The sequence below is a fragment of the Mus musculus genome, chromosome 15, assembly GCF_000001635.26.
Source record: "Mus musculus strain C57BL/6J chromosome 15, GRCm38.p6 C57BL/6J".
Classification (NCBI taxonomy): domain Eukaryota; kingdom Metazoa; phylum Chordata; class Mammalia; order Rodentia; family Muridae; genus Mus; species Mus musculus.
Window position 1 is genome coordinate 41,447,292 of NC_000081.6, and position 13,594 is coordinate 41,460,885.

At 42.2% G+C, this 13,594-nt stretch overlaps 1 protein-coding gene across 5 annotated transcripts in view; it reads left to right on the plus strand.

The window, feature by feature from the left end:
- Positions 1–190: 190 nt before the first annotated feature.
- Oxr1 (oxidation resistance 1) overlaps positions 191–13,594 on the plus strand; it is a 413,570-nt gene continuing 400,166 nt past the window's right edge. For 3 of the 5 annotated variants that reach the window (NR_152565.1, NM_001130166.1, NM_001358978.1), the window contains exon 1: positions 191–298. The gene's annotated coding sequence lies outside the window, so the exon portion shown is untranslated. Of the gene's footprint in view, positions 299–1,811; positions 2,096–13,594 lie in introns of those variants that run through there. The other 2 variants (XM_030248362.1, NM_001358977.1) reach the window with 2 other exon arrangements.

Sequence of the window (13,594 nt, forward strand, 5' to 3'; positions counted from 1 at the left end):
CGTGGTCGCCTCCAGCTCGTGGCCGTCGCTCTGCAGCTCGGCGCCGCCTCCCCCGCCGCGGATGGCTCTTGGTAGCTTCCACGCGGGCAGGTCCGGAAACTGAGCAAGTCTGCAAGCGCTCCGCGGCCCCGGCGGCGGCGACGGCGGTGGGGGCAGAGCTGGGCTGCGTCAGGCTGAGCGCAGTCCGCGCGCGGCCGCGGGAGCGCAGTGCCAGCGCCGCCCGGCCCCACCGAGAGGGGCGCACTCGCCGCTACGGGGCTCGCACCGCTCGCCGCAGCCCCCTCCCGCCGACCCGCAAGTAAGTTTGTGCGGCTGCTGGGCGCCGCCGGGGCGAGGGCTAGGCGCTGGGGGAGCTGGGGATGGCGAGCGGGAAGAGCGCCTGGACACCCGGAGAGCGGGCAGCCTTCTGCCTCCGGAGTCCCGCGCTTCTCCCAACCGCTGGGCAGGTAGAGAGCTCCTGCTTACAAGGATGCTCTAGCAAAAGCTATAATGAGCAGACCCCGGAGGGTAGGACTGGCTCAGGGTTCAGGTGTGGGTCACTCTGGAAGGAAGAAGGACCGCGGATGAGGGAGCGGACCCGGCAGGCCAGGAGCCGGCTAGTGCCCGATGGGGAAGGGAAGGTTTGGAGAGCAGGGACCTGCCTGGGAACAGCCAAAAAGGGAAAGTGGTGTCCCTAGGACTGACAGAGGGTCAGAGAGCAAAATAGAAGGGCGGTGTGTCCTGAACCAGGATGACAGAAGGGGAGATAGATGGAAAGTGGGGCGTGTGAAAAGCGGATTTGTAGGAGAGTAAAGGACGCCAGTGGAAGGGTCAGTGGGCGCCTGATGGGCGGGTGAACTTGGTTAATTCGGGGAATCAGAACAAGCTTAGGTAGATATGATGGAAAGAGGCAGATTTAATTCAAGCCTCCGGAGGGAGTGTGTGAGGCAACACGTTGTGAGAACCAGCGGGTTTAGAAAGTGGCCTGGAAGGGAGGGCTGGAAAGGTGATGAGGGATATGGGGGAATGTGAGCAGGGAGTGGGGTAGATTCATGCCTAGGATAGGGAGGAAGGGGAGTTGCAAACCTGTGCATAGGGTTGGAGGCTTCCGTGAGTCAAGTCCCATGGTAGAGGTTTAGAGGTACTTCTCTGAGGTTCCTCTTCCATCTCCTATCTGGTTTGGAGGCTCCTAGGATCCTGGACAGAGATGAAGCAGGGAGGAAGGTAGTCACTTAAGGGGAGCCACCAGTGCTTTCGCTTACCGGATTGTGTATCCGGGTTCCTTTTAAGCAATGTGGGGCTGGGTTTGTGCGTTACACAGAGGGGGAGTGGTGTGTGTTCTAGGCCAAGGGGATCCCTAGTCTCCTATGGGGAGGGGGAATTTGTGTTTTGGGCTGGTTAGTAAGGTAGAAGTCTGCAGCGTGCAACACGCAGCAGGGGGTGTACATGCATGCGCTTTGCAGGTGCGTGGTGCAGGCCAGGGGTCCTCCGAGCTGTGCAGTCTGTCTCCACGACTGGGAGATCAGGACTCTGGACGTGGTCCAGGACAGGATTAAGGGAAACGTGCTTCCGCTTCCAGTATGTCTTCTGCCTCCTTTTGCTGGTTACATTCTTTCTGGCCCAGTGATGGGTTTCCATAGCCTCCCTCTGGTTACCTTTTATTTGAAACCTGATGCTGTTTGTCTCCCCTGATTTCTGTGCTTAGAGGATGCATCTCAGGCAGGGTTGTTCCCATCTTTCTACTCAGGGAAGGAATCTGAGAAGTCCCTGATGTCACAGGGGCTCTGGAATCATGGGGCCTTCTCAAAGGACATGATGATCATAACATCTGTGGATTCCGTAAGCAGGTAGCTTCAAATGGACTGGGAGAGGCAGTGAGTAGGTTGGGAACAGTGACCATTACTTACCTGTGTTTTGAAGGGGGGTGGGGGGGCTTCCTCTCAGTTCCAGGCATGCAAATCAATGACTTACGAAGGGAAAGACCAGATTAGTTCAATAAGCATCGGAAATTATGTTGCAAAATAAAATGTCCATTTGACTAGCAGAGATTTTACCCACCAGCTACATGAATCAAGAAGAATCTGCAGGTTCCAGGTTGAGAAATGGCAATGAAGAGGTGGGTGTCACCACGACCACGTCTTCTCAAGCTCTGTCTAGCTGAGCATGGTTTGTTGGTGGGCAGCTTTTAAAGCTGCACTGTTGGAGTAGGAAATGAAGCTGAAGCAGGGGCTGGAAACCGGGGCCATCTGTGTGCACTAAGGACGGAGGAGGGTTCGACTTGCGGTCCCAGACTGCTGTTTCAGAGGATCGGTCTCTGATTATGTGTCATGACTGATATGTTTAGCACATCAAATTGAGGGGTGTGTGCGTGCGGGTGCATTTGTGTGTGTGTGTGCGTGTGCGCGCGCACACACGCGCTTGCTCATGTGTGCTTGGTGGTGGTGGTGGTGGTAGGGTGTCAGTATTCAGAAGAAGAGAAGCCAGAACTTCATTGAGGAGTGGGATGTGGGCTTTTTCCCTTTGCTTTTCTTTTCTTCTTTTCTTTCTTTCTTGCCTTTTTTGTTTGTTTGTTTTTGTTTTTGTTTTTGTTTTTTTTTTTTTTGAGTTTTCACAGTCTTGCCTGACCTATGGAGTGACATAACAAAAAGAGAGTACTCATCTAGTGGCCAGGAGCTGCCCTTTTTACCTCATTGGTTGGGCCAGATTGGGGGGAGGGGGACGTCACTGTTTGAAAATATATCTACTTTTATAGAGATCTGGAAGGTGGGAAATTTGAATAATAAGGGGGTATTTTTTTTTTGCTGTTATCTTTCACTTCTATTACTGTGAGCTTTTAATTGATTGTATAGATCATATCAAAGTAAAATAAGTGATTGTTTTTTTTCCTTCAGAATATAGTTCTAATAAAACATAACTGTGTGTTTGTCTGCATTGAATTGGGGGAGTTGTTGGGGGGAGGGGATGTCCAAGGAGGAGGGAGGGAGGGTTGGGAATGGGTGTTCAACAGAGACAGAGACAGGAGACTGGAGATCTTGTGAGTGTGTAGAGGTGAAGGCTGTATTTATTTAATGCTAAATTTAGTTTGAAATAAGACTATCCTTCCTCCTAACGTCGAGCCCTTTGACTACAAAGGACTGTATGTGCCCTTTGGCTACTTTCTCGAGTTGAGAGTTCTGAAGTGGAGCATAACTTGACAACTCTTCTGAAGGAGCTGTCCCTAAGCATGGCTAAGCTTCAGCAAACAGTCCATGGAATCTGCTGCCCTAAGGTAAAGGCATTAAAAATGGTGCGATGTCTCCCAGAGGATAAAAGAAATGTCAGTCAAAGTAGGAGAGAAATGATGTTGCCTCACTCCAGGAGTGGAAATGACTGATAGGCTAAGAGCACAGGGCCTCAGCTGAGGGCCTTCCAACAGAGGCACCCTAGCAGGCAGGGGAGACGTTGTTTTGGCTTTCATCAACTTCGGGGAAGGGTGTTATGGGCATCTCACAGGTTACAGCTGGAATTGCCATTAGCATTTGATGATGAATTAGATAGTCCCCACAGTTGTACAGCCCTGGATGTCAGTACAGATTAGAAACCATGGCTTTCAGTATTCCTAGGATTATGAATGGTTCCTTTAAAAAGTGACCTGTGACCTCTACCACATCCCTGCCATGGCATGTGCACACACAAAAGCAAATGGTTTTTTAAATGTTTCAAATATTTAAAAAAATGGTAGAATTTCTTTTTTTAAAAAAGTTAGATATTGCTAAGTTGAAGTTCATCTCAGTAACAAACACTAATTTTCAGAGATTTCATTGCAAAATGGTACCATGCCCCACACCTTATTTTAAGGTAATGGGATCTACTTATTGGCAGAAGCTTATTTTGGCTTTTAGTGTCTTGTAGGGTTGAAGAGATGGCTCAGAGGGTAAGCGCATGTGGTGCTGGTACAGAGGAGGTGGATTTGTTACCCCACACTCATGTGAGGCTCACAACCCCTGTAACTCCAGAGCCAGAAGATCTGATGCTCTCTTGTGCCCATCGTGGGCACCAAGCGTGCTCATGGTGCACATACTCTCAGGCACATAAAACAAAAATAAACAAATCTTAAAAAAGAAAAATAATAATAAAAACTTAAACTAGGCATTCCTCAAAAGCTGGTTCTATGCACTTGTGAAGTGACCCAAGCAAGCAGTTCTGACAACAGGACTACTCTGCACTGACTCACTAGGTCCCCTGTTGCTTTTTTTAAAAAAGAAAACGCTAATTTGTAAGTTGAAATGAAAACAACAATTATCACTTTTTCCTTTCGTGAGTGATCGAGTAGAATCAGCGAGGAAACGTTTTTAGCTGAAGTCTCATGAACTATTCCAGGGAGAAGCTTTAGTGTCCGGATCTCTACACAGAAAGGTAGGAGACCCAGATCATTCTTCTGTATTTAGTTTCCGTATTAAGCCAACAGAATAGTGTGTACTGTGGACAACAAGCTTTCCTGGTTAGCAGCACAATGCATTACCTAGGAAAGATGAACAATAGCTGGCACTCATCAGTGAGATGAGATCTGGTGCTGTCCTGACAGAGCCTGCATGCCAGACCGAAAGCATTTGCTAGGTAAGGACTGTGCCATTACCACACCAAGGCCCTGAGTACATCCAGCTGTGCTCAGGGATTGATTCTATTGCTCTCCTGGCTTCCCTCTATCAACACTGTTTATCATCTGTTGGTTCCTTTCGGATTCATTCTGAAGGGATCATTAAAGCCATCTCCTGCCTCCCTTGTTCTAATAGCCAGCACTCTTAGCCATTAAAATCCCAGAGGGATTCCCGCCCAGCAGAGACTTTATGCACCTCGCCTACCAAGTCCCTGGAGTCCTTGGTAGCCCCTCCCTCTCTCCTGTGTGTGCAAACAGAAAGCTCTCATCTCTGTCCTGGTGGAACACATTAGGTTTGTCTCTGCGAAGATGGCTGTGGGGTGAGCCCTGGTTTTCCACAAAGCCAGGCTTAATTTCCATGCTGGCTTGCTACCGGCTTAATTTGCTGAGTTGCTTGATATTGGTGTTGAGAGGGATAGATCTCCAAGAGAAAGCCAGTGAGAGCAACGGCAGGCTCAGAATGGAGCCTATCCTTGCTGATATTAATGTATAGCAGATAGGATAGGAGCCAATGATAGGCATGTGTATCAACACAATTCAAAGGATTTGAGAGTTGACAACAGGAGACTGTCCATGACTTGACGTCTTTGGATTTGCAACAAACTGCCTTGTGCATTATTTCCAGTTTATAAAACTAAGTCTGTTTAGAATAATATTTTTATGCATGTCACAAAATGTATTTATGAAAAGAAACACAAGATGAATATTCATTTTTTAATTTGGAGCAGATACATAATGATTCTTTAAGAGACTTCTGAAGAGTTTCTGAAATGCAGAAAGCTAAAAAGAACTGTTAAGGAGAAGGACTGTAGTGTATGTGTGTGTGTGTGTGTGTGTGTGTGTGTGTGTGTGTGTGTGTGTGTAGAAGGGACAGCAGGAGAGGGTGTGAGTTGAAGTGAAAAGGGTGAGATCTCATCTGTCTTTTTTTATCCTGTAGGAATGGTTATTGATTCTGTTTGACATCTGAGTGAGGAAAGATAGTTTTCCTGTGCGGAGACTTGTTGGCTAGATCATGCCTGTCTGTTTACAGTTCTTACAACCATTGCATAGCAGGTAGTGTTTGTTAGAATGAAACAGAATTTCAAATCAGTTCTGTCCTGTGATGCTTGCAGTAGAAGTTTTGAAGCACACATTTTAAGGCCTATAGCATTGTGCTGTACTCTTTGGGATGAACAAAATGTCTGAAAACTGAGCATTTGATTTCTTCTGTTTGAGGAATAAACTGCAGATAGTGCCCACATTTACGATCGACTAGGGTACAGGTTTTGAGAGACAGTGAGCTAGCATGGCAACTCTTTGCCTGTAGAGGCAAACATGGTGCCTGCTGACATGTCAATCATTGTCCCAGCGGGAGGAGGGATGGCAGGAGATTTATTCAGTGTGTGCTGGCCTTGGTGAATTCAAGAGCGTCAGTAAGCAGATTCTGAAATCAATGCTGTAGCAAAGGCAAAGAGAGGATCTGTTCTAAGTCTCACTTGGGTTTATCATTGCTAAGACTGATGAATAGAAACTTATGGAAGATGAAATTTTCCCTGTGGAAGATCTTTACCTTTGTGATCATTTATTACAAGGAACAAGGAGGCCGACACACCTCCCAAAGATTTCACCCTTCAATAGTATGCCTTTTCTATCCTCAGAATATTCAGGATGTGGTATTGTGTGCTCTCAGAATGCCTTATAAGTTTGTAATTTAGAGTTTCTTTGGCCTCTTAAAGAAGGCAAAGGCCTGTGCTGTGCTGTTTATCACTGAGAGCACAGTGGCTGGTGTTGACAGCAGCCCATTTTATTCAAGGAAAAATTTATGCCCTTGACATTTGTCTGGACTGTCACTAGCTAAAAAAACACAGAACTCAGCCTTCTGGATCGTGAACCCTGATTTCAGCAACTTTGATTTGAATAACTGTGTTGTAAGCAGACTGATAGTTGAGCCAGAGTACTACCTTCACATTTCCAAGGAAAGAGGCACAAGGGCTGAGGCTGAGTAGATTTGCAAATGAACCTAGCAGTCCTTACCAGTTGGTGACTTCAAACTGGAGTCTTGTAGTCCATGGAGCTTGACGCTCCTCGTCTTTAAGTGACAAACGGTTATTTTTGGTTATATATGGACTTGGTTATGGTGTTAGAGAGAGTGATTAAAATGATCAAGGACCTTTTTGTTTTATCTTGTTTGGGACGAATATAGTATTTAAATTAACTGTATCTCAAAAGAAATATGAAGCTATGGATAATATCCTTTAATTAGGACACTTTTATTTGAAAATTCAAGACTGGCATTAGTTGATAGTTGTCGTATCGTGATGGTTATGCTTTAGAAATTGATACAGTGTTATTGCTTTGTGTATCTTTGAAGAATTTCAGGTTTTCAAAATGCAAGTTTATTTGTCAGAGGTATCCTGTTAGAGCTGCACATTCATTTCCTGGGTCGTGATTAACATATAACAAGCTCTGCTATATTTACGGGATTTGACTATATTAAAATATATCAAGTCTGGCATCATTAATGATGGTGTGTTTCTAATAACTTTTCTGGAGCTTTGAGATACATGGAGCCCCTACACATTAGTTCTCTTCTTCAGTGGACAATGCTAGACTGTGTGGGTAGGCACTGCGATAAATAAATGTGTGTTGATAGCCTTTCTTTCATGAGATACTTGATCGGATCACTCTTCTGTTTTCTGACAAAAGTCAGGAGATGGAGTCATTATATAAGCTATTAGCAAATAATAATTCATTCCTTGATCCTGACCCAACCTGGCTTCCAGTACTGCTTCAGTGTTCCAACTGTAGTAAACATAGGCCTATCTATGGCCACGTGTTCACTGCACGGAATACTTCTGATAGGCTGCTCTCTGACCCTGCCCTTGCTCTCCCTGCTTTTGGTTTTAGCCAGTTCTCTTGGGAAAGACCATCCTTCCAAACACCAAGGTCGTGCGACTGATCAAATTAAGACAGTGGCAACACCAGCATGACAATCGCTGCTGGCTTTTAAGTGTGCACAAGCATGTTTAGCCAGCTCGTGTTCCACTAAGGTCAATTTGTTAGGTCTTCATATATTAAAAAAAATTCATTTCTTAGTGGGATTATTCTGTAAAAAAGAATGAGAAAAAGCTTGCCTGCTGCAGCTGTTTTCTAAGATAAAATGTGGCAGAACATTTTGAATTCACATATGAATGGACTAAAACATTTTCCTTGTATCTATTCTTAACTCTTTGTATAGATCACCTTGATGGAAAGTCATAAGTACACATCACACATTTGGGAGAAGAGTGTTGACCATGATAAATGGCTTTAAAAAATAGTTTGTTTTCTTTTGTTTCCATTCATCCAAATGAGTTAGTCATATAAATAAATGTAGCTGCTTTATTTTGAAGTGTTTCCAAATGGACTAGTACATTTCCGTTTGTTTACATTTTTAAAGTTAGCACTGAGGCCACTATAAATGTGATCTACTTGTGGTATGTCATTGTATCAGTTGGATTTTCCAACAGTTTCCAGTACTGAAGGGCAGGCTATTTAACAATCAATTCAGGCTGTGCACATAGCTCAGTGGTACAGTGCTTTGTCACTGATAGAAGGCCACATGTCCACTCTCCAACACTGCAAAAATACATAAACAAATACATCTATTTAAAATGGGAATACTACAGAAATCAACAATGCATTTATTACCCGTTATATCATTTTGGGATCTTAAATTTTTTAAGACACTCAAGGCTTCTTCTTTTTCTTTTTTTTAATACAATTAAGTTATTGTTAGAGCAAGCTTTTAATGGGATGCTCTTTTTGGTCCATTCTTTAGTAGTTTTAAGTTAGAAACCCGATTGAGGAGGTGCAACAGAGACAGCAGGAGGCCATTTACATGACGAGGATCTAGATTTTAGTTATCCTGAAATCAGAAACTAATTTCTAACAGGGAAAGACCCCATTTGTTTCACTGGGTGAGTCTCTTGAAGTTTATCCATGCTTAGCTAAGTATAATGCAGCTTATTATTATTATAATTATTATAATAATTATTATTATTGAATATCTTCTATTTCAGTCAAGATGAAGCCAGTGGAAAACTTAAAAGTTAGATAGTGACAATCATTGATTTCTAAAAAAATCAGACAAATTTGATTTCTGGAAAAATCAGACAATATAACAACAGTGTTCATTATTCTGTACATTGAATCTTACATTTCAGACTTGGTCATCAATTATTGTGAAAACTTTTTATTTTTATTTTTTTCATGATGGAGTTCATACATTATTTTAATAGCATTAACTGAAGTGAGGATTAAGAGTTTGCAAAGTTTGATGGGAAGTTATAAATTAATTTCTTAAATTTTCCATTAGCTTCTTAGATTGAAACACATAGCTTTGCTAAGACAATAATGAATGCGTTATAAAGTCTGCAAATGGACAAACTTTTACATAGTGATTTGTGTTATTTAGGGGAAGGGATAAAGGGGATGCCATAATCCGTAAATTCCTTAAGTGAATCAAATAGAAAAGAGGAGATCATATATACAGAAGATCACTGTTATGATCCTTATGGGGGAGTCCAAGGAATTGGAGAAAGGATGAAGAAACGCTTGGCAGGAAAGAAACCCCATGGCAGATACAAATGAGTTTTAGCTGTGTGCCATCATCGGCTTCCTGGCCTCAAGACAGAATTCAAAGAAAGGAGGAGGGCAAGCAGATTCGAGCACCTTGCTTCCGTGGTAAATTTAGATGAAAAGGAAAACAAACACATAAACCAATACTGATAACACCTCCCAAAGAAAGCTTGAGTGTGTTATCTAAATAGCTGTCTGGAAGGCAAAGACAACATATTCTCTCCGTGTCCTCCCATGGATCCCACAGTGTATATCTAGTGAGCTTCTAACCAAAGAATATTCATCGATTTCAGATACATCTCAATATTTCTCTCTCCTGTCAATACAACATATTCCTGGGGAGAGGAATTTGTAAGATTGGGCTTGGGATTCTTGGACTATGCAGAGTGAAGGTCTGGATCAAATTCAGAACTGATTTTTGCACAACTTGAGAAAGAGGGGATAGAGAGATGGAGCAAATCTAATGAGAGATCTAGGACCCAGGGCCTAAGACTGAGGCTGGATCCAGAGACCCTCACCGTCTATACAGCTGTGATCATTACTGCCACAAGCTAGAAAGAACCCATATATTATTGTTTTAGCAATGAATAAGCACAGTATAGTGGACAAGCACGTTCCGTAGGCTAGATTGTTAGGTGAGAATGGAAGGGAATGTAAGGGATATTTCTGGGTCCATCTCTGTGCAGACGAGCATTGAGTAGAACCCTAGGGAGCAGAGACATGCAGTTTTATCAAGTTGTGGCACTTTCAGAAAACAGAAAGACTGGGAAGTCAATCACAATGGTTCTGTGGAAAACTGGAGTAGCTTAGCAGGATTATCAGGACACACTCCAAAGCCAGCACCAAGTAACTGCAGTCCTAAGGAAAATATCTGAGTTCTGTCTGATTTATTATTGTTATATGTCCAATGCTACTTAGAAGCAAGCAGTTTCTGTTCTAGAAGTTGAATGTTTTTATAAACACATGTGCAACTTTTTCCAAATCCTGAGCTTACATGATTAGACATTATTTAAAGTTAAACGTTCTTCAAGATCAAGCAAATCTCTCTCTCACGCAAGCTTTTGCATTGAAGCTGTCAGTCATGAGAAGAGTTTCGTTAGTAAATGAACATTGGTGGGGAGCAGGCTGTTTTCCTCACAGTTTACTAACTTCTTAATAGGATTTACTGTTTCATTATTTTGACTTTGGCTTATAAACCATACCAGTATTAATATACATATGACTTTGTTACCAATTAATATCATATACAGTCATTTGCAGATATTTTCAGCAATCATTTATGCCCATTGTAGTGTTGAAATTATTGTTCATCCCTGTTGGCTCTTGAATTCTTTTAGTTCAGGTTTCAGTGGAATAGTCTTAAATATTATTTTACTACATGTGTATATACTATGACACACATTAGTCCCTTTAAATTTGGGGACTTTCTGTTCAAGTACTGTATATGTTAGAGGTTATAGGCTCTAATAGATTGCTAGAGACATGCCAGAGTGGATGAAGAACTGGCCACAAGACCTCAGTCCTACTCTAAGAACTACGGACAACTAAGGAATTCTAAGAATTGGGGGAATTGTCCTCCCCAGGGAAGAACACACAATTTGTTAACCAGTAGCAAATGGTCACCTAAAAACATGCATACAAGTAACATCATTCAAACTGAACAGGCAATATTTAGGAACATATATTTATAAGCATATACATGTATGTGTATAACAGTAATTTATGGAAAAGGAGGTCATACATTTGAAAGGAGGGGTATTTAGGGGTGGTTGGAAGAGGAAAGAGAAGGAAAAAATATATAATTATAATATAAAAATAAATGATAAAGAATCTAAGCTCTTTCTTTGGCTCCTGGTGAGTTCTACTTGGTATGTATGAGTTGGGGCAGACAACCAGACCTATCGAGTGCTTTCACTGGTCACATGTGCCTGACCCACTGGGTCCCCTGCTCCATTTTGTAAGGAAACAGTGCTCCTAGAAGGCACACAGGACTTGCTTGTGGAGCTGCTCATCACCTTCCCCATCTGGAGCAAGGGTTTCCCACCATCCCACACTGATGACTATGGATTTTGGAACCCATGGTTCAGAGAGAGGCTGTGGTGACAGGTATGTCTTAGTAGGTCTAACCTCAGATGTCTGAGACTCTCTAAATGACTGATGTGAGTGCCGGACCACATAGATCATGGCTATTTTTCTCCAAGTTTTAGATAAAATTTTTATTTCCTCGAGCATTTGAAAAGCTAGTTTTGATTTTAGTGAATTCCTCTTCCTTTGCCACCATCTCTATTATGCTACTTGTGTTTGCTTTTAACTTAGTGGTTCTAAGGGCTATCATGCCAAAAGGAATCACATGAGTGACTTAAATGCCAGCAGAGAAAGTGGTTCAGGGGACTTGCCTAGGCCCCCCGGAGCGATGGGAAGGATGCTTCTCCCATGGGTTGAAATTCACATCATATACATATACCTGTCTGTGCTAATGATAAATGATCTAGCTCTTTTTATTATTGGAGTCTTTATGAAGGCTTGCCTCTTTTGGAGCAAAATCTGCCTTTATTTAACTTTTAACATTGATCTAGGTCTGGTCTTTACACCTCACAATTATCTAGGAATTTCCTGAAGTACTAAAATATAGTCAGACTGTAGCCATCTTGTGTTCCAGAAATGCAGGTCATGGTGAAATCTGCCAAATCCAAATACATTTGGCAGCGATGTATTTACTGGGAGACAGAAGTGTTAAGCTGCATGGAACATTATTTAGCCCTTTGTACAGTGTACTCAAATCCACATAGCATCTTTCTAACAATTATCTCAGGTGCAGGTATATATTAGGTGCACAGCAGGTGTTTTTGAGACAATAAAAGGCAAGGCTCATAGCCCCTAACATATGGGAGACATTAGTTGCATTTCTGGACAGATGCTGTGAGGGCCAAGCAGGTGGGTCCAAGAATTGTGCTGTGGGAAGGAAAGCTTCTGTAGGTTCAAGGCTGCTTGGGGGTCAGAGGAGAAGAAGGCTATCCCTGGCAGAGAAGTAGCGTGGTACATAACAAAAACGAAAGATATTCTGAGTGCCTGGGATGAGTGTGAGATTGAGACCAAATGTAAGTGGGGGGAGGCAGTGTTATATAGAATAGAATCTTCTAGGCAAAGTAGGGGATTCTGGTCTTTAAAGTAGGAAGCAACCTGTTTAGCTCCCCTTTACTGACATATAAATAATTGTATTTTCTAGAATAGCTTGAATTATGAAAGGCAGGATGTCTAGTATGTTTTTGAAGGGAAGGGCATAATTGTTACACATTGCGGACACAATATACACTACACATGTGCATTTCTACAGGTGCGCACATTCACTGCTGGGTAGGTCATGACTGGCTTCAGTGCTAGAATTGATGAGAGACTTCTCTCTGTTTGCTTTTGTCTTCTTTGAGAAATTCCAAACTTTTAATTTTAAAGAATGTCTAGTCATGTAAGTAATATGTAAATGAATCACACACACATATCTAATAACATTTACTTCAGATGTTTTACAAAAGAGGGCTACTAAAGTTATTCATGTATTTACTTGCTAATTTTAGTTGCTGAAGTTCATTTATCTAGCTGAATTATATTATAAAAGGCTGGAGGGACTATTGTAATTGAATAAAAATGGCTTGAACACACAGCATTTATTAGGGTTGCTAATACGGTGTGTATTTGAATTGATAAAAATTTGAATATTCTAACTGTGCACCTAAAGACATGGTCAAATCTGACCAAATATTGGTTTATATAAGAACATCCTCAGTCGGCACTTTGAATTAAAATAAAAAGTCTTTGAAACTTTTAGATCATTTAAGTAACTATGTAAAATGAAGTCTGATTTAATATACATATGTATGTGTGAGAGTGACAAAATATAGTTTCCAAAGTAGTGCCATCTCTGCCTCTTTTGTACTATTAAGTATTGGTATGTAGTAATAGCTCTAGCCTCATTATATTTTTCTCACAGAGAACCACTTTTATAATTTTAGGTGTGCTTTGTCATTGGACATTACCAAGGGCCATGCTGTTTAACCTGCCAACCATGGGAGTTCCCATATATAAACTTTCTGATGTGCATGAGGTTAGCACAGTTGTCAGTCTTTTTCTTACCCAGATCCTTATTACCTAACAAATAGCGGACATACAAAGCTTTTATAGATTCTGCATGGTGAGATGCATTGAAAGATTATGCAAGTGAAGATGTTCAGGGGATGACCGAAGCATTTGTAGTGATCTGTGTCTGTGTGCTTGGCATCCTTAGCAACAGAATGTCAACAAGATCTTGCCATCTATTCTCCAGAGGTTCCTTTTTTGATAAGGCACCTCCATGTGAATGTCTCTTTAATCAGTGTAACCTTTTAT